The sequence below is a fragment of the Carassius gibelio genome, chromosome B20, assembly GCF_023724105.1.
Source record: "Carassius gibelio isolate Cgi1373 ecotype wild population from Czech Republic chromosome B20, carGib1.2-hapl.c, whole genome shotgun sequence".
Classification (NCBI taxonomy): domain Eukaryota; kingdom Metazoa; phylum Chordata; class Actinopteri; order Cypriniformes; family Cyprinidae; genus Carassius; species Carassius gibelio.
Window position 1 is genome coordinate 24,923,582 of NC_068415.1, and position 20,320 is coordinate 24,943,901.

The window sequence follows — 20,320 nt, forward strand, 5'->3', positions numbered from 1 at the left end:
CTTTACTTCAGTATTGTGACGTGTTTCCATATCAAATTAATTATTGAATTACTGTACCTTGCATGGATGAATTGTTCACCACAAGACTAGTGGTGTGCACTAACAGAGTAAATCTGCTTAACTTTGATTTTATGCTTTCAATTAGATAGGCAGCGATGTTAGATAATGTTTTTCTTTCATTAGTTGTTTAAGCTTGGGTAGTTTTGGAGGTTAACACACAGTACTGGTGCATTATGGGTCTGTTCGTGGTCAGTGGTCATGTTAAGGTAATGTTTCTTATCTTTAATTCCTAACATGATAGTCTAACAGATCCTGATCTTGACCTTCACTAAAGACCAGGCCGTTTACAGCAAAGTGCTTTAGCTAAGAAAATCCTTAGTTTATAAAATATGATGGTTAATTTGGTGATGCTTTCAGCTGTCGTACAACACAGATTTCTTCAAATCTTTCACCAAAACCACTGCAGAAATTGCAAAAATAGCCTAAATGCCAAAATACCATAGTTCTAATCAGATGCTAAAACTCACAGGGCCAGGGAGAAGAAAGCCATGATAGCGTTTCAATTACCTTCCAAAAGAGGAAAATTAATGATTATGTTCGTCAGAAGTTCATCACTTCCTCAAGTGGAGTGTTAGAAACACTCATACAACAGTGTTGACTAGTTTACTGTAATTAAATACCAAGGTAAGAAAACACAAAGTATGTGGGTTATGAATGGACATTATTCGTATTTTTAAGAAAATAAAAAACTTAGATTTACTGTGTTAATAACTGCAGAAACGCATCCTCAGTCTGTGAACATCCCCTTTACTATATATGCTACTATTTAACATGGTATTTACACCATCGGCATTAAAGAAATGAAACAGAAGGACATAATGGTTTCTACTCAGTTTGGACGAGATTCCATGTTTAATCTATGTTTATTTTACAGTTACAATAATTGTATGGTAAATTCAAGACTGTGTAACAACTGTACAGATACAAAAAAATAATAATAAGTTAAAGATTTCTTCACTGTTTTCTTCTTTTTATCTAGTTTTCTTCTCGTGTTGCTTTAATCATATCCACTAGTGAGCGCTGTTTCTCTTTAAGTCCTCAGTCTTCGTCGAGGTTCCTTTTGTAGTCAACATCCTTATTATAAACAACTCTCAAAGCCCACCAATTGAATGCGAGAATTTCAAACAGACAGCGAGTCCCGCCAATGACACCTCGAGTTCGATTTCCGCTAGCCAATCAGCGACGCGGAGGCGGGCTCCAGTGCGCTCGTAGAGGGGAGGGTTCGCATGTCTCACTACGTTGGCTTTTCTCCCAGAAAGATTTCGGTGTGGGAATTTCAATTTTACATTTCTGAAACTGTCGGAGGCTCTTTAACCGGAGACCACATCCTCAAAGTTTCGCCGAGCGCGTCTAGACTGCAAAAGGTACGGCGATTTTGACTGTTTTTAATCATATCAGCAGTGTTTTTGTGTGCGTATATTTCCAAAAGCTGATTCCACAAGGAGCTGACTGAGGAGAATTTTATTATGAGCCGTTAGTCTGATGTCACGTCGTTCAAAAGATAACGCCGATAGCTGCGAGATTAATACTCGATTAACTCAACAGTGAGGCTTCTTTCTGGCGGGCAGTGTTTGGGATGGTCACTCTGTGAATCTGTGTCTCGAATGAATCGTGTAACGATGATTTACAGCCCGTCGTGGGCTGTTCGCATTGCTGTGGTGTTTGGAAATGTCGTTAATCCAGCGAACCCGACGTGTGTTCCGTTACAGTAAATGTGTGCGCTGCACATGTGACATATGGACAGTTCTCAAATCCCATATGGCGTCTTTATGTAACGATGTAATCTCCAGTCGAGATGTTTACACCGATCACTGCTGTTTGTCTGCTTTAACAGCGCTTTACCCGCCTGAACTCTTTAACTGCTTCACTCATCTGGATGTGACGCTGCATAACATCAGCGCATTTTCAAGCGACTGGAAGCCGTTAAAATCCTCTTACCGTGTTTTTGTTTGAGGTTAAATTTCAGTGGCACGTGGCTGACGCGAGGCTCACAGCCCTGTGTGTGTGCGTGTGCGCGAGCGTTTCTCTGACGCCAAAGCTTCAGTCCAGATGTGCTCTTTTTACATCACACACTGCGAGCGACGCGACGAAACGTCGCTTTATTCGCGTCGCAAGCACGTTTCACCGAAAAAAGCACGCCTCAAAGCTGTTGTTATTTTTTTCTCTACTTTAAAAATGTAGTTGCTGCAAGCCTGTTAGTAATACTTGTGTCATCATAACATTGGAGATATTTTAAAATTCGTATGAATGCTGGAACGCGCCAAAAATGTCTGAAATGCGTTTCCTGTTATTTTATTCTGAAGCTCATACTCTGTTTAAAAATGTAGTAGGTTTACACGATTTAAAAACATTAAAGATAGTAACTGTTGTTTTTTTGGCAGGCATTATGGACAGCCTGGCCTTTTTTTGTTCTGAAGGCCAGTCCTAATTTCTTTAGTTGACCCTTCACCAAAGTGCTGGAGCAGATCGTTCACCCAGAATAAATGATGAAAGTTCTGTCATATTTCCTCTCCCTCAGATTGTTTCAAACATATGAATTTATTTCTGCTGAACACACAAGACAACTTTTTGATGAATGATAGTAACCAAACAGCTTGTCCACACTGACTTCTAAAACATATTTTTTCCATACCATGGAAGTCAATGGCTACCGTCAACTGTGTGGTTACCCAGATTCTTCAAAATATACTTTTGTGTTTAACAGAAGAAAGAAACAACACGAGGGTGAGTAGATGTATTTATGGGTGAGCTATCTTGTTTTATGGCCAGTGATTTTGGCGCCGAACACTTTTGATTTAAAATATTTCCTGAAAGTCCCTCGGAGGTCTTTAGTTCTCTGTTCTTGATTCATGGTCAAATGACATGCAAGTAAACTAATAAAATATTTGAGGGTTTTTTTTTTTTAGTATGTGTACATTTTTATTTTATTAAAATAAATGTTAATAAATGGAGTTATTTTGATATAACTTTTTTGATGGAATGAATCATTTGATGTCTGTTGTGCACCAGATCATGCAGTGTGAGTTAGTGTTTCTGCATGCAGCGCGGGATCTTAACCCGGACTGCACGGGACACAAGCAGATACTCTCATCACACCGTGCACACAGTATGAAACAGTGCTTCTTCTCAAAGTGCATGTGATGGTGTGATGCAGACTGTTTTTCCTGTGTGAATCACACTGTTGTAAAGCTTCTTTCTAGTTCTGTCTAATGCATGTGCAGCTCTGTATCGCAGTAGAAGATGTTTGCATTTGTAAGTGTCAGTGTGGATCATGTGATGTGTGTATGTGCTAATATTTGACAAGAAACAGCCACTAAAAGAGTGAATGCACGGTTTCATTCCCATTACACTGTCGCAGGACTTCAGGGCTAGTTTTGACCATGTGAAACGACACGTCATGTGGACCGCGGCACCCGATTGAAGGGATTATTAGTGTGTGCTCGAGTGTCAGGGTTTTGGTGGAGTATGGATCTCTATTGGGTGAGCTGTGAAGGTTTTACCCCCAATTGGACAGTTTTCTGCTCCCTGAGTCCACCGGTGAAGCTTTATCCCCAGACCATCTGTCAGACCTGTGCAGCGTCCCTGCAGTGCGCACACACACACACACACACAATTTCACATCCGGTCTGCTGTGCATCTTCACTCGTGTGTCATAAGTGCACATGGGCCATGGTTTAAGTGTGAAAATCATTGTCACTGTTTTGGTTTGTTAGCTTGTGTTTTTAGACTGGTTGTTCACTGCATTGGGAGAATGCTGCATGCTAGTCAGTTTTGTTTTTGGTTTAATAGAAATCACAGCTACAGTGCTGTATAATTGAAGTTAATTTCATCTGATCTGCTTCAGGTTGATGTTACTCTATTAGCACGAAGTATCCTTTTCTTCTGCTTGGTAACTGTGACAGATCTTAACTGCGTTGTTTGGGTCTCCCACATGTCACCCTGCAACACAAACCTATAGTTTCATTAGAGCATCACTGAAGCTGTTTTCATCTAAGCTGCACATTTATGGAAAACATTTAGCATTTCTGTGCCATGAGTTTATTTCCTGATGGGAACAGATTTGGAGAAATGTTATCATTCCCTCCCCTGTTCACCAGTGGAATGAGAGCTTCCAGCTATAATATGAGTCTATAATCCATAATAAAGTCCATCTCATGTTGTCTCTCGCATCAAAATCCAGACACATACTGTCTGCTTGATCTGTGCAGATTTCTCTCCTGATTCAGAACGTAGCACTTTTTCACTGGAGGAAGTGTTATTATGGATCATGGACTCATATTTTAGTTAAAAGCGTCTAAATGCTGGATTTGTTTAATCTTTGGTCTGATGGACTGGAGTGCTGTGGATTATTGTGATGTTTTTATCAGACTCTAATTCTGACGGCACCCATTCACTGCAGAGCATCCATTGCTGAGACACTGATGCAATGTCATATTTCTCCAAATCTGATGTAGAAACAAGCTCTTGTAGATCTGGGATGACCTGATATTTTCATGTGATCTCTGGGAGCAGTGTTCAGGTGCCTGCAGCGAGGTCTGGAGAGCTGTCTGTCAGAAGTTGTGGGTGTTTGTTGTCTATGTGCTCTGGGTCTCTGAGCGTCCCAGCTGACATCACCCTTTGACTTATCATTAACTGGACAGAGATACATGTCTCTTCATACAGACACAAGCATCATAAACAACATCAGCTCAGTCACATTACCCAGTCATATAACTGAAATGTTCTGTATAGTATGGAGTGTCAGAGAATTAGCAGTGTGTATAGCCCCTTTCACACTGCACGTCGGACCCGCAATATTCCCGTAACATTGCCTGGTCGCCTTCTGTGTGAAAGCAACCACGTCCCGGAATTGATTACCGAATCGAACCCGGGTCGGGGACATAGTAACATTGCGGTAATCGATCCGGAACGAGCGCTGTGTGAACAAAAGCCAGATCTAATTCGGTATCGAAGTGATGACGCGCGTTATCGCGCGACTCTTTTACCGGCTGTTTTGAAGGAAGATCAACATTCGCGACGAAAACATATGTGCAAACTGTAATGAAGCAGAGATCAGTTAGTTCCTCACTTTCCGCACTGACTCAGAGATCGTTTGCTTGCTTCAGTTAAAGTATAACGTGCCTAGCGTTGTCGACTCGTACATTACACGTCACGCGCTGATGTCACGTGTCGTTACGGGATCTTCAAGGGTTGTGTGTGAAAGCACGCACATATACCGGGTCATCACTGGCAGTGTGAAAGTGCAAAATCTAGCGACCAGGGAACAATTACAGGAACACTTTACCCCTGTATTTGCCGGAATGGCAGTGTGAAAGGGGCTTATGTGAAGTCTGCATGTGCTGCACTGAACATAATGAAACACAGACGCTCGTCTGCTTCTCTGGAGGAACACATGACCTGCAGAGATTTCATTTGAGCTCTTCACCACAACCCACCCAAAGAATTCATCACACACTTTATATATCAATGCTTTCATTTAAACTACTAAATACACGTCTGTTTTGCAGCATTTTGTTTGTCAAAAATGAAAGTAATTTATTTGATGTAGATTTTAGAAGATTGATTAAATCTTTTAAAAGTTATTCATGTAGACGATTTTTTAATAATTTTTTATAAAACATTTATGTAAATCATCTTACCCAGTCCACAGAGATTAAAACAGACCGTTCAACTGATTAGACACCCGATTACAAATAGAGTCCGACCGATAATATCATAATATCACCATGTATCATTAATCATGTCATTATTAGAATTAGAATTATAATAAACAGGGATCTCCTACATAGGCAAAAATTTATAAAATTATAATATATATATATATGTATATATATATATATATATATATATATATATATATATATATATATATATATATATATATATATATATATATATTATTTGTCAAGCGATAGGTATGACCTATTACCTACTTATATTTAACAATATTATTACAAAATTGTCCTGTTATGTCTGTAAAGCTGCTTTGAAACAATCTGTAAAAAAGAAAAAGAAAGAAAAAAAGCCCGTGTTCAGCTCACATTTATTTACATGTCCCCTCTGGTTTAATCATTTCTGACGCACCTACTGTAGTTACTGTAACTACACTATATTTGCTCTCACAGACACATTCACAACGGACCCGTATATCTTCTCCTCTTCTCTTTGTGCAGGGAAGCGACGAGCACGCGGTGCGACGCGCCCGTTTTTTGATAGTAACGATAGCCCGTCCCCACCGCATCGAGTTAAAAACATCGGTAACACTTTAGCATAAGGTTCCATTAGTTAATGTTAGTTAATGTATTAATTAACATGAACTAAGCAAGAACAATCCTTCTACAGCATTTATAAGTCTTAGTTCATGTTAATTTCAACATTTACTAATGCATTATTTAAATCAAAAGTTGTGCTTGTTAACATTAGTTAATGCACTGTGAATTACAATGAACTAACAATGAATAACTGTATTTTCATTAACTAACATTAAGAAAGATGAATAAATACAGTAATAAATGTATTATTCATTGTTTGTTCATGTTAATTAATACATTAACTAACATTAACTAATGGAACCTTATTCTAAAGTGTTACCAAAACATCTAAACTTTTCAGAATGCCGCAAGCGCACCGCGGGTCATGTGACAAGAACTAACCAATCAGCGTCATCCTTTCCCGTAACAACGTTGAAAACTGAGCCAAGATGAAGGAACAGCTGTTCATAGCTGTATATGGATTGCCATTTTGAAATAAATTTAGTAGCAGAGCTACTGCGAGCGATTTTTAGTGCTGCAAATCCATTTATCCTTTGCTGAAATTTCCGCCTCTTCATGGAGAGAGCATGTCATGGTTTCTTAGCAAAGGCAGACGCCTCAGGAGCGCTTCTGCCAGAGCGATTTGGAAAGAAGCAGAAAGCGGCGCGCCTAGCGTTTTCCACGCATTTTTAGGCGCGATATGTGAACGGCCCCTTACGCGGTCATTATGTGGGAAACACTGCAGATATATTTAGAATAAGATAAAAACTAAAGTTATAGTTTGACCTCTTATTAACGTTCGCGCTCTTCCACTGATAAACATGGTATTAGCTTTGTGGCTTATATAATATAGCAATGCATTAGCGGCTGTAAGTGATGTTACAGAATATTTAGAAGTGATAATGATAGGACCGTTAGCTAGAACTACCACAGCATTTTTGTATACAGTGTATGAACTAGGGATGTCAAATTTCGATTATTTCCATGATCGATCGTCGTTTAAATTAACGATCAATTAATCGATTAATCGTTAACCATAATACTGTAAAATGCGTCTATTGCAGGCACGCAGTCAGCGGTATGACAGGATGTGCAAAAGCCACACACACACACAAAACGCTTTCTCACTTGAATTAAAGAGGTTTTAGTCTGAATAAAATGCTAGTAGCAGGATTATAAAATGAATAGATGCGATTATGATCATTTGATAAAATGAAGAGAGCGCGCCATACTTTTGAGGTCATTTTACTTTGTTGACAGTTTCCAATCCCGCACGGAGAACGCTGAATGCGCCTCTTTAAATGGTTTTGTGCTGCTCGTTGTTGTATTTTAAAGCACAATTGCAATGTTTTCAACTGACATTATTGTATAAAATTATCCGAAATGTGGAGCGCGTGTGACTGCGCTGCACATTAAGTGAACTACATCGGCGCTGCTGCACCAAAACACACTGTTGCTCACATTAATTTGATCCTGCTGGATTCTGTCCTAGAAAATGTCAGATTTTTTAAATCCGGCATACAGTGCATTAGATCGTGACAGTGCATGCGTGCACACGAGGATGAGCGAGCGCGGCTTTGGCCAGATTTATTTGGAGGTTATTGCTCATGTCTCATTCGGCACAAATCGAAATGTTTCCATATTCGCAATGTATTTGAATGTTAAACTATTATTTATAATGTAAACTAGGCTTGTACTTAACACGCATTCGCATATAGACGGAAAAGATGATCCTCTTCATATGAGCAAAAACGTCCTTGGAACAGCAGAGAGGACCGGTATACTACGGTCTATTTAAACTGACCAGTGTAACCTTTTAAATGTTTAGTTGACTATTTTATTTTGATAATGAACAGACTGCGATGAAAGTTTGAATCGCTAGAATATACGTGTGCAGCAGGCTCCGGGGCGATCGAAACAGCTGAGACAGAAGAAAAATATATATATTTTCCGCAAAAGTGTTTACTTTCATTTGTGCACACTCACAATAAAAACAGAAGATTTGTGCTCTTTTAAAATAAAGCAAACAAACAGAATACGTTGTCATCCTTTTTTTTTGTGAACTTATGGAGCGCCCACACTTCTGTTTTAAATCCGTTAATCTTAATTAGCCTATTTAAGTCGGATATATTTCGCATAGCCTATTTAAAAAAAAAAAAAAAACATGAAAACAAATTGTTATTTTTATGTTGGGCCTATTACTTAGTAGGCTATAAATTTTCCTTAAAACATCCCATTTTGTCCCAGGGCTTAGAACCTGTGCCCTAGTCAGGTCCATGCAGAAACTTGTGAACGATGCTCGGCGTCACCGTTTAGTGACAGCAGTGAATGCTCCAGGAATGTGTCGGTCACAGCGCCTATTAATCGCTGTTTTGAATCCAGCAATTATTTATTTAGAAATGATAAGATCTGATTATGACAAGTGTGGTATAAAAGCTTTGTTTATTAGAGGAATAATAGGTTAACTGGAAAATGTTAGCTCGCGACCATGCTTTTGGACCCCATAGTCTTCATTTACGCGGCTTTGTTCTGGTTTGCCGGTTGGTCACGAATTTCCACAAATTCAGTAGGCTATATTTAGGCATTGTTTCTTTTCCTAAATATTCATAGTCTAACCCTCTAATTTCCCAGGTTTATTTTATTATCTTTCGCTTTAAATAACTGTTTTCGCATCTCTTACTGTGGTAAACATGGGAAGGGAAATTAAAGATTTCATGAATTAAGAATTCGTTCGATTTATTAATTTGTTCCCTTATTTCACTTAAATCATGGGTTATTTAGGGAACAAAATTAATGAAACATGGACAATTGCCACATTAATAATTCGTAGGAATGAATTAACAAGTTGTAGGAATGAATAGACAACCTGTCCTGTCACTGTGTCCCGCAGCCCTGCAAAGCGCACGATATAAAACAGTTATCTGATGAAATGATTAGTAACTACATTTCTATTGCATTTAATGTTGAAGAACTTTTATGTTGTTTCTATTTTAATGTACTTTAAAGTTTAAATCACATTAAAAGCTTAATTTGTACATTGTGAATGAATGATGATGCTTTTATATATCGTCACCGTCACTCACAGCCGCTCGCACGTGTTGAGTGCGCATGAGCCGCACGCAGCCCAACATTGAATCGGTTAACCGACCATCGATAGCCTTAATCGATTGCATCTCTTATCGACAATTAATCGATCATCGATTAATCGTTGACATCCCTAGTATGAACTAAATCATCTCACATGACGAATGACAGACTCACCGTATAAACAGTACATCTCTTGTGGCTTGGCTGATCGCTTTCTTCTATAGTGGAGTTGCAGACTCTCTTCAACTGCAGAGCTCCCTCTGGTGGGCAAACTATGCAACACTCATAACATGAGAGAAGCATGAGACTCTGTTTCTCATGTTTCATCGGCCGTTATAAACGCCGATGCAGATTTAAATGCAATAAGCTCATATTCAGCCGAAAATATCGGCCGGCCGATATATCGGTTGGGCTCTAATTACAATTTAAAGGGTCATGAAACTCCAGACTGCTTTTAAAGAGACTTTAGCTTGTGTTTGTGTTGCATATCATAGAAGACAAAGTTAGCATCTTTTAATTTTAATTGTTGGAGAAAACTGGTTAATTTTAAGATCTTTTTGTGTGCCATTTTCATCGTCCGGGTTTAAAATCTACATTGTGTTGATGTCACTGTATTTGTGACTGTAGTACATTGACACATCGGTGTGTATTAAATTATTAATGAGACTGTGTGTTCTTATCCTATGAGAAGACGCTTCGCTTAATTATTCACAGCAGCATGTGCTGATTTGCTGTAACAGACGCTTGAGACTGAGATGACGTCCCACACATTAACTGAGAGAAACACTCATGGATCGAAAGAGAGCGTTTGCTCTTTCGTTTTGTAATAAGAGTTTGGCACAAATGCGATTCTGTCATGAGTAACCAGTTTTACAGCTCCTTGACACAACCCATCAAAAGCTTTATATAAACGCCACAGAATAAGCTTTAAATGTTATCAGCGGTGCAAGCGCATTATATATGTTTTCGACGCAGAGTGTGAATGGCTGTGCATTTATCGGTGTTTTTAACTGGATGGGGTGAACTGAAACTGTCTGTCTCCTCTCTTCCCCCTCCGCTCCTCTGCACACCATGTAGTGTGAACTAACCCGTGCTCAAATGGTGTTCAGTGACCCTTTAATTAAACCTCTAAAACAGTGAAAAATATATATATATGACCGATTCAAAAGTGCCATAATAAACCATCATTGTCTTCATAGCCTGAGTTTTTAATAGCAGCTGTTGCTGAGAGCAGTGTTTCCTCTCACATCACTGCACTGAAGCGTTCTGCTCTGGTGTTTAATAAGCTGGGTGGAAATGGGGACAGGTCTGAGGGTGCGTTTCCTGTTGGACTCTGGGGCATGCTGGGACAGTGATTGCTTAACCATTCGGAAGGGTTGTGGGAATATCTCTGTGAGAGCTACTGGTGTTACATCATGCAGCAAGACTTCAGTCCAGTTCAGCTCTCACCAAACCAGTGGATCTCATGAAGATGGGGTCTGATGAGCTGTCTGAATGACATGTACAGCTCACTCAGTGACAGTAAGAGCGTACCAGAGCGGATCAGCTGTTCTTTCAGACTGATTAGAAGGAGAGCAGAGGAACGGCTCGGGGTTTGGCCCGCTCCCAAGCGTAGTTAAAAACGGCTTATCCGCAGGACGCCAGTTTAGAGAGCCAACCTTTCACCTGAAGCACAAGAGAAGAAGTCATCTGGATAAAATGTGCTGCTCCTCAGATCACGGTGCTTGATAGCAGTTGAAAGAGTGGCTCGCTCGTGTCCTGAAGAGTGCTGCTGGATCTGTCTGGACTGGAGGAGGCTCTGGAGGGAGAAATGAAGCACTTGTACTTAGAAATAGTTAGCTTTTTATGGATTACAGTATATGTAATGACCAAGAATGAAACAGCTTTTAGTAACCACAGACCTTATTTCAAATGTTTAGCCAAAACCCATCGACACTGGATGTGGAAGTGTTAAAATGCATCTTTTGACTGCAGCTCTCTCCAGAACGGTGATGATCACGTGATGATTGTGTGTTCAGATCTGCACATCTACATCTGATCTCCATACCTTTATTTTCAGAAGGGATTCGATCCCAATCCAATGCAGCACAGATCAGTTTTTAAAACTTCTGTGTGTTGATCACATCATTCTTTTGTGAATTCTAAAATCTGCTAAACATAGAAAACTTAGTTTTAAAGAAAAAATAACAAATGAACAAAATCTGTGATAAAGATACTATTATAAATTAAGTTAGTGGATAGTTCAGCAGCAAAAGATACTCTGGAAAAATCATGAGTGCACAATTTGATCAAATCTAAGCATGTAGTGAGATCACTTTTATTTCTTCCCCACTAAATAAATAATGTTAAGATTGACTGTGTTTCTGACCAGGGACTTCTGTGTATTTCTATCATGTTTCTATTCAAATCCTGAAGATTTGGGGTGTCCTGTAAACACAGATGTCTTGAGTGTGAGCTGGTTTATTTCTGCAGCTCTGTTTGGTGATGATGACGTGGCAGAAATGAAAGCTGTGTGTGTGTGTGTGTGTGTGTGTGTGTGTGTGTGCAGTAAGCTGAACTCAAGTTTACCTCGGTGAAGGGTTACTGAGGTGATGTGTGCACCTGTGTGGCGCTGAAGCCCTCCCAGTGAGACCAGTTCGTTCCGCTCGCTGCACTAACGAGAGACCAGAGCGGAGCACAATAGGCATTCAGAGCTGACAGCACATCTCAATCCATGCTCTGTGTGTGTGTGTGTGTGTGTGTGTGTGTGTGTGTGTGTGTGTGTGTGTGTGTGTGTGTGTGTGTGTGTGATCTCTTTGTCTGATTTTCTCCTTGTCAGGGCTGATCAGGCCTCTATGTGAACAGCTTTATTCTGCTGTTCCTCTCTCAAATCTCAAACCAGTGTGAACTTGACACATGCTCTGGTTTGTGACTCGTTTTCTCTGGTGTCAGATCTGTCTCTACCAAACACTGAATGGTCATTACACAGTAATATAGTATATATATAAATGGCCATAAATACTGTGTTCTGCAAGTTAAGATTAGAGAGAAAGACATGAAAAAACGTATTTTGCTGGCAGCTTGTCAACCTTGATCATGAGAATCATATCTTTTTTTTGTGGTCGTTATGTTTGCTTCAGTCATTTTGATTCAAACCAAGCAGACCAGGATTTTGGTCCGTGTAGTGAATTTGCATGAGTGACTCAAACATATCAAACATTTTTCATCCTTGTGTAAAATTCCCAGTCATGAGAACTCTGATGGGAATGACTGGATTTTGCCTGTGAAATTTCACCGAACATCAGTAAATGCATGTAATCCTGACAGCTGGCAGCTGAAATGACTATAGCAGTCCAAACTCAAAATATTGTTTCTCCGCCCCTCCTCAGACTCGGTCGCCAGATTGAGGAAGCGCTGTAAGGCGATGAGTTGATTTATCTGTTTTAGATCCGGTAGTATCTGTGACCTCTGACCCAGTTCGTTTGCTGGCTTCCATGGCTGCAGTACGCTGTGTTTTCCACCAACTTGGCAACCCGGGTGGAGTCCCACAAACCAAAACAAAAAGACATTTCAAAGCAGAATAACTGGCAACAAACAAGCATGTGATCTTAACCTGTTTCCTAAATATCTGCAAGCATATTATGGTGTTTATGCAAACAAATGAGACACACAGCAGCTGTAAGACATCAAACAGAATGGCATCAGGACTGTTTCTGAGCACATCTGTAGATCTGAATGGTGTTTGATGGCTCAGGAGTGACACACTGGAGCTTTTCATAATGTGATTGATGTTGTGTTGGGCTCCTCTGTAATCTCTGATGTTGGAATCAGACGGATGCCAAATGGACGATATGAACATTTTGAAGAGGTTTTTTTTCACAAGGCTGTGTGGGACAGATGGCAGCACAGATTACAAAAAGTGTTTGCTCATGGGATGATTTTCCTCTTAAACCTCATTAACAAATGTCTGTATGTCCACCTGGAACGGGTGGATGATGAACAAATCTGAGCTCTACTAGTAGTAGATTTCTTGAAAATAAAAAGCTAAGTTTTTAATGTTTGCAGTGTAGAGGGTTGTTAATGTTCGTAAACTCTGGGAGAATCTCCCTGTGGTGCTGGAAGAGGGGTTTCTTTGAGCTGAGCTCCTCTTTTCCTGATGCACATCTTTAGCTGATAGGTTCATCAGTGTTGGAAGTTTAAAAAGACGGTCAAGATCAGTGCTGATCTGAGCTGTGTGCATCTGGACTCACACCCTTGACTCGTGTTCTTGTGTCTGAGTCCTCCAGTCCTCGGTGGATCCACGTGTGTCCCAGCACCGCCTCGGATGATGTCATCATGTCAGAGAGCAGGTCCATCCAAACAGCTGGAAGTGTTCGGCTGCTGATCTCACGCTGGAGCCGCTCGAGCGTTGATGTGATTGTGTGTGTGTGTGTTTACATCGGTCTTCCTCTCATTGATCAGCTCAAGATGTCCACTGAGATCAGTCCAGCTGTCAGCTGGTTAACTTCACTCTTCACTAGAGCCGTGTGAAGCAGTTCAGGGGGATCAGATCTCAACAATACAAGTCCTTCAACATTGAAAGAGTCACTAGACTTTGGATCTGAGCCCAGTTTAATGATGTTTCTCCATAAAGAGAAATTTGTGCTCACATATTCTGCTCTGTGCTTTGAATCCTGCAGGACAACATTTCTTGTGTTTCCTCTGTCACACTGGATGAAGTTTTTTCCACTGAGCTCATTGCAGTGACATTTTCAGGTCACTGTCCTGGGAAAAATATCATCGCTCCCCCTCTCTCTCTCTCGCTCTCTCTCTCGCTCTCGCTCTCCCTCTATCTCCCTCTATCTCTGTCTCTCTCGCTCTCCCTCTCTCTCTCCCCCTCTCTCTCTGTCTCTCTCTTGCTCTCCCTCTCCCTCTCTCTCTGTCTCTCTCTTGCTCTCCCTCTCCCTCTCTCTCTCTCTCCCTCTCCCTCTCTCTCTGTCTCTCTCTCTCTCCCTCCCTCTCTCGCTCTCCCTCCCCCCCCCCTCTCCCTCTCTCGCCCCCCCCCCCCCCCTCTCTCTCTATCAGTGATGGCTATAGAGGCGGTCTTCATGGGCATCTCACTAGGTTTTGGAATGTAAACCATGTTAAACCGCATTTGCGGCATTTATTTTTTTGCTGAAACTTTCAGATATTTTGATATTTTCAGGGATTGTGAAATATTCTGTTGCCCTAAACCCCAAATATGATGATGATGCTTGAGCTTTCAGGCCCATTTACTGTATTTATTTCAAATAAATTCCATTTGTTTTAAAATATTAAAACTGCAGCATACAAAAATCATTAAAATATTGTCTGAATGCAGTTGTAATTGCATCTTTGTTGGAATAATGCAAGTCAAGAGGATTGGGGTAAAATCCCAAAAAACCCCATCAGGATTGGAGTCAAAACTGAACTACATCTGTTAGGATTGTTGCGGTTAAAGTGTAACAATTGAGTGTTATTGGCATATTAAATATGAATGGAAAGGTGTTAGTCCAGTGAACCTATAAAAACAATTTCATTTTTATTTCCTACTATCTAAAATCTAGTCTGATAGCTGAGTGGTTTTCAGACAGTAGAACAGAATGGTAATCAGATTCAGTGTTACAATCATTGCATGTAACATTATATTATTAATATCTTGAGCTTTCTGTCAGGTTTTCTGCTGAATCTCGATCTTCTTTGATATGATGCAGTGATTCTCCTGATGGCAGCGTGTTGGAGCTGCAGGAGTTGTTTGATGAGAGATCGTGAAACACACACACACACACACACACACAGAGGTCGCAGACTCGCGGGACACTCACTCCTCAAATGCGCATGTTTAAACGCGTCATGAATAATTCAGTTCTCGCTGGAGTGGAGTGTATTCAGGGATGTTTCCAGTTTATTTAAAACTCTTAAATGAGGGCAATTTGTTCCAGCCCAGCGGGTGCGATCGTGCAGATCCAGTGTGTGTGTGTCCTCTCGCTGTGACCTTCTTTTATTGCTGCTGAGTTGACATGACACACACTGCATGCGTAACCAGGAACTGACCGTCTCCATAGCAACCCTGAGCCCCGGCAACTGGAAGGGGCAGCGAAAGACAAGAGAAAGCGTTTGTCTCTGAGCTGTCCAACACTGATCTTAGTAAGAAATGGCTGATGTTTGTAGATGCTGCAGCTGTGGACTGACGAGAGGCTTCTCAGAAATATAAAATTGGTGATCCAAGATGTCGATGAGTTTGTTTCTTCAGCAGGTTTGGAGAATGTAGCATCATCGGTGGATGTTTCTCTGCTAGTGTCACGGAGCAGGCGTGCTACAGATACATGGTGTTATTATAGACGTGGCACACAGCAGGCGCTTGTTTCTATCTGTGCATTTCTAGAGGGAGATAAAATGACAAGAGTGCACATAAACTTGGTAAATCAATATAAACAACATTTATTCACAACACATTGACTGTGTAATCACTGGCACAGTGTACAATTGTGGTTTTTGCATTTAATATTCCTAGGACTTAAGGCCCATTCACACCAAGCACGATAACTATAAAGATAACGATAAAGACATTTCTCAGTCCACACCACAATTATAACGATAAAGGCACAGAGAAACAATATCTCTGGAATCACTTTCAGAATGATTTTTTTCTGATGAATGATAAAAACATTGCCAACCAATCAGAATCTATCCTGCTGTAATGAGCTCCAGAATTTAAAGAATTTCTAAGTGTGCGCTTAGAATACACAGACAATATCGTTCGCTGGTGTGGACACTAATATCGTTATCTTTATAGTTATCGTTCTTGGGGTGAACGGCCCTTAAGGCTGATAATCACTCCTCCACAACCGTGCTGGCATCCACAGGAAGGAATTAACCTGCCAGCGTCCTCAGGTGAGCGTGAGCTGCTCGTGGTCAGTGTCCAGGACCTCCAGCTCAGAAACCTCACCTCAAGCTGACGCATCAGGTCATTAAGTAGGGGACCATTACCTGATTTAAAACTTGAACGAATGTATTAAATGAATGAATGAAAAGGAAAAGTGATCAGAGATGTTTTTGTAATGACCTCCAAACGAAACCTCCTCCAGAGTTGCTGCCTGTCTCCACCTTTTGGTTGTTTCCTCCTGTCCTTCTCCTGCTCAGTGGAAATGGTGAAAGCACCCAAGCTGGCTGGGTCATCCAAATACTGGATCAGCCTTGACCAGCGTGACCAGGAACCTGAAACATTTCAAATGATCTTCAGTCAAAGGTCTTCTCTCACTTGCTTTGCTACTGCAAACTGTTCCTTGAAGGCCAAGAAGTCCACGTCTTCCTTTTGGAAGATCCTGGAGAGACGAGCCAGGTGTGAGCTGCAGGTGAAGAGCAGCTATGAAGCAGTATGTAAGGAAGGAATAAAGTCCTTTAGCTGTAGGACATTTCCTGACTTCTGCCTCCTCAGCCTAAACTGTCAGTGCTAGTGGTCAGCATTGGTGATGTATTATGTTAGTGTTGGGTGATATGGTCATTTTTCAGATCGTCATATGGTCAGCCCGTGAGATCGACGATACATGATATTATCGTGCATGTGTGGAGCAAGAGAGAGACTCTTTGTTCTTGTCATAGCAGAACTATCTGGTGTTTTAAACCGTGCAGGTGCACGAGAGAGAGACTATGGAATCACCAATAATCTAAAAAATACACTTTCAAACATACTGATAAACTAACGTTAAATATAAAATACTGTATCTAAAACAGTTCATATATAGTCGGATGTATCTGTCATATCACTCATCCTGTGACAAATCTGCCACATCTGCGAATGGAAGTTATCAGTCTAAATGTCAACTAGGGCTGCACGTTTTCAAGTTTTTCATTAACCGTTAACCGAGGCCCTTAGCGGTTAATACTCGGTTAACCATAGTGTGCGCCAGAGTTTCCGTTGTCCGGTAGTTTCCGGACATTGGCCGAAAGCGACAAAATTTAATCTCTCCGGTCAAATTGTCCTATTAAAACTGCCTAATAATCCCGCCCACTAACACAATCTGAATTTGAGAATAAACCTAAAATGTATAAAGCAAATATACACCGACCTTTGGCTATGTTATAAAGGAACAGGCTCTATAATAGTTATGTAACTTTCCGTGTTTAGGCGAAGGTAACAAGCAGGCTCCGCGGCCGCCTCGCTAAGGCTATGACTATGTTTGACAGGTACAATATTTGAAAATCGATAATTATTATTATTTTTTTAATTACATTTATATCTGAATTTATGTCAACCTATAGACTTTCAAATATCAAAATGTCATGAATTAATATGTATTTGTGTACAAAATGACATATAAAAATATTTTCCTATTATATTTTGCCTGGAAACGCTTCCAACAAGGCGTCGGTTCTATTTCTAGCATGCACGCGTCGAGCCGCGCGTCTCACGCAGGCAGTCGGCAAGCTCTAACCTGTTAACATGGGAGCCGAATTAAAAACAGACACGCCACGCAGCTGTGATGCTTTCGCCACGCATCCAGTGTGTCCTGACCGGCCTAATGATGCCCGGGTGTTGGCTGTTGAGATTACAACAACGAGGTTGTACTTGAAGTATATCTAAGCACTGTATTGCAATACTTGCATTTTGCCCCGTCACTCTCAATTTTAAAGTGCTCCAATGCTGTACTTTTTTTGCCCGCTTCATATTAGAAAAATTACTTCTTCTTGTGGACATTACAAATGTCTGGGAGCGCTCTGGTGGTGCAAAAATGTATTACAACTAAATTCAATGCACGCCATTGACGTCACTTAACCGAGCAAAATGTTTCACTCGGTTACGCAATTTTTAACAGTTAATCGGTTAACCGGTTAACCATGGACACCCCTAATGTCAACGGTGAAAATCAATAGTAGATTTATTTTAAAATCCAACAGTTTGACACTAATATTGGGCATAAACGAACACGTTAAATATAAAGTATTAAAGGGGGGGTGAAATGCTCGTTTTCACTCAATATCCTGTTAATCTTGAGTACCTATAGAGTAGTACTGCATCCTTCATAACTCCAAAAAGTCTTTAGTTTTATTATATTCATAAGAGAAAGATGGTCTGTACTGATTTTTCCCAGAAAAACACGAGCGGCTGGAGGCGTGGCGTGTGGGCGGAGCTAAAGAATCACGAGCACCATTAGGCTTTTGCGTTGAGAGAGTTTGGAAGCTGTGACATTACCGTGAGGAAAAAAACATCATCCAAAACAATCCATGGCTTACAGTCAGATTCAGCCGTTTATTTATGATCCAGAATCCGATCCCGAGGCTGAAACTGAACGAGAGCAGCAGCAGCAACGACTCGCTCTGAGCGGGGCTCGAACCCGGGTCTCCGGCATGGGAGGCGGAAGCACTAACAAGGAGGCAGAGATATTTGAAGCAGTTTTACTCACCGCCTGCGGTTCCAACACACGATCGTGACCCTTTTTCGTTGGGATTGCATCATCCTTAAGAAATAAACGATATGCAAATCCGTCGTCAAACTGGGCCTTGTTTGTAAAACAAGCATCTTCGAAATGCAGGGAACAAACAAAAACACTTGCACAACTCCGTTGATGCTCTGTAAAAATAAACTCCATCCACTGGTCCCTTAATGCTGTTTCTCTTTTGGTAATCTGTGCAGGGTTGTCTTGCCCTGGCAACCAAAAACACACTTCTTTTGTGACATTTGGCGACGCTCTCGCTCTGATCAGTGAAGTCTGTTGTGCTCTCAGTGCTCTGCTATACGGGAGCGCGCTCTTCCAGCAGAAGTGCCTCAGGACCCATATAAGGAAATTCTGCTCCATCTAACGTCACACAGAGCCATACTCGAAAAAAACTTTCCCAAACTTGTGACAAACCGGAAGGAGTATTTTTGGAACAGAAATACTCCTTCAAACGTACAACTTAATTTTTGAAACTTTCTCCATGTTTAGCATGGGAATCCAACTCTTTAACAGTGTAAAAAACTCAGTATGCATGAAATAGCATTTCACTCCCCCTTTAACTAACCAGTGCACATTTTTGTAAAACCTCTTCAGTTTTTCTTCAGCCTGTGTGCTGACATCATGAGGGTCAGGTGGGCGGGTCTGAGTACTGAACCAGTAATATCGGTCTGCTTTAATAATCCAGTCAAATCCTGATGGTTGAGCTCATGAATACTGTCAGGGTTTGTGAATATCACTAGCAGTCTTGTGTAAGCTGATTTACACACTCCCTTGATCACACACACTGATGGATGTGGTTATGAATGAGCTACACACACACATGCACGTTACAGTCCTCTCTCCAGTGTCCTGCAGCCTGAGTTTATTACCTCATGAGTGTGTGTGTGAGTGTTGACCCAAACCGTCTGTCCCTGATATGTGTGTGTGTGTGTGTGTTTATGCACTGGAATCACATTTTGCAGGTGAAAGCAGCTGTAAACCCATTACAGTAACTTGATTTAGAGCGACCTGAATCTGTTTCTGTGTCTGTGTGCTCTCAGAGTGTGTGTTTGTGTGTGTGTGTGTGTGTGTGTGTGTGTTTTTCATACCTCTGTCATGATTAGGGTTGCAAAAAGGTGGAAAATTTCCAGTGATTTAAGTCTCACAAAACTACTTTGTTCTTCCAAAAGAGGACACAACTAGAAATCAGTGGTTAAGTTGTATTTCAACACTGTTCCAGAACAGTTCAACCCAAATATTGTGAGCAGCACATTTTTACGGAGGATGAGGAAAGTTTCTGTGAGAGTGGCCTACGACGTAAAGTTTTATTAACAAATTTTGGGAGGAGTACGCACCGATAATCAACACGGCCAGTTCACTATCAATAACCACAGTATCCAACCACCAGGAGAGAACAGCTATAAATAATCATATCAGCCTTGGCTTTCTCCTCTCTAGTCTTTCAGCATCCCTCCACCGGTGACCCGTTCCTCCGGGAGGAGCGCTCAGTGTTCGGGATGATGCCGA

General features: G+C 40.9%; 1 protein-coding gene across 20 annotated transcripts in view; it reads left to right on the plus strand.

Annotated features, from left to right (window-relative positions):
- Positions 1 to 1,255: 1,255 nt before the first annotated feature.
- LOC127984353 (protein 4.1) overlaps positions 1,256 to 20,320 on the plus strand; it is an 80,495-nt gene continuing 61,430 nt past the window's right edge. For all 20 annotated transcript variants that reach the window (XM_052586976.1, XM_052586982.1, XM_052586995.1 and 17 more), the window contains exon 1: positions 1,256 to 1,424. The gene's annotated coding sequence lies outside the window, so the exon portion shown is untranslated. The remainder of the gene's footprint in view (positions 1,425 to 20,320) is intronic.